This window comes from Bremia lactucae, linkage group LG6 (assembly GCF_004359215.1).
Source record: "Bremia lactucae strain SF5 linkage group LG6, whole genome shotgun sequence".
Lineage (NCBI taxonomy): Eukaryota > Oomycota > Peronosporomycetes > Peronosporales > Peronosporaceae > Bremia > Bremia lactucae.
The window spans coordinates 2,045,474-2,046,553 of NC_090615.1; positions in this window are offsets into that span (position 1 = coordinate 2,045,474).

Sequence of the window (1,080 nt, forward strand, 5' to 3'; positions counted from 1 at the left end):
CGGTACTTCAAATCCTCATCATGAGGAACAACGACACGCGGAGGGTCCGCGATGTCTGTGCAATAAAGCAACAGGATGTTATCGATAAAAAATCGATGTAAACTTGCACGCAAACGTGCCGGTAATTTAAAACCTGAATCCGAGTTCTTTAAAGCTCGTAGCAGAGCTACACACTGTTCATCCTTGGCGTAAGCCGAACGGATTAATTCAGGAATAGGTGACGAGATAGTCGTTAAGTGAGAAAGCTCATAATCCGGCCTGCGTGATAAAGCATCGGCCAAAGCATTCTGCTTGCCGGGCTTATACTTCACCTCGAAGTTGTATTCCGCGAAAAAGGATAGCCCTCGGGCCATTCGCTGTGAGATCGAACGACTTAGTCGCCGTGCGTAATGACGCGTGATCTGTGTATATCACAAACGGCTTAGAGCCGACTAGATGAACTCTGTATTTGACGAGAGCATTCTTCATAGAAGTAACTCTTTGTCATGAACTGGGAAGTTATTTTCCGAATCTTTAAGCTGTCTAGACTCGAACACAATAACACGTTCGTGCCCATCAACATCTGTTTGTAACAGAGCATTGCCAATGGCAAAACCTGATGCGTCACAGACGACACTGAAAGGCCAATTCGGATTTGGCAATGCCAGAATCATCCATGCCAAAGCGCTTGAGAATATCATCGACGTATCGCCGTTGACACATTGTCACACTGCCATCATCATTGTCCACAAGCTCGATGCTTAGCACAAATGCACACTTGCCACTGTCGGTCATCTCAAAGCGTCCTTTTAAGGTAGTCTTCGTGCGCGCTATTAGCTCCGTCGAGCTTCCAGTAACTAAAACATCGTCGACGTATACCAGCAATAGCACGCAATGCCCTTCAATATTCTTGATATAAAGGCATGGGTCGAAAGCCGAAACTTGGAAACCAATCAAGCATACGAATTCGTCAAAAGTCTCGTTCCATACATGCGAAGCTTGTTTCAAGCCATATATCGCCTTGAACAGCTCAAGACAATCAAAGTATTTGTCGAGCTCAACTCCTTCTGATGCGACATAGTAGATATTGGCCTAGCCATA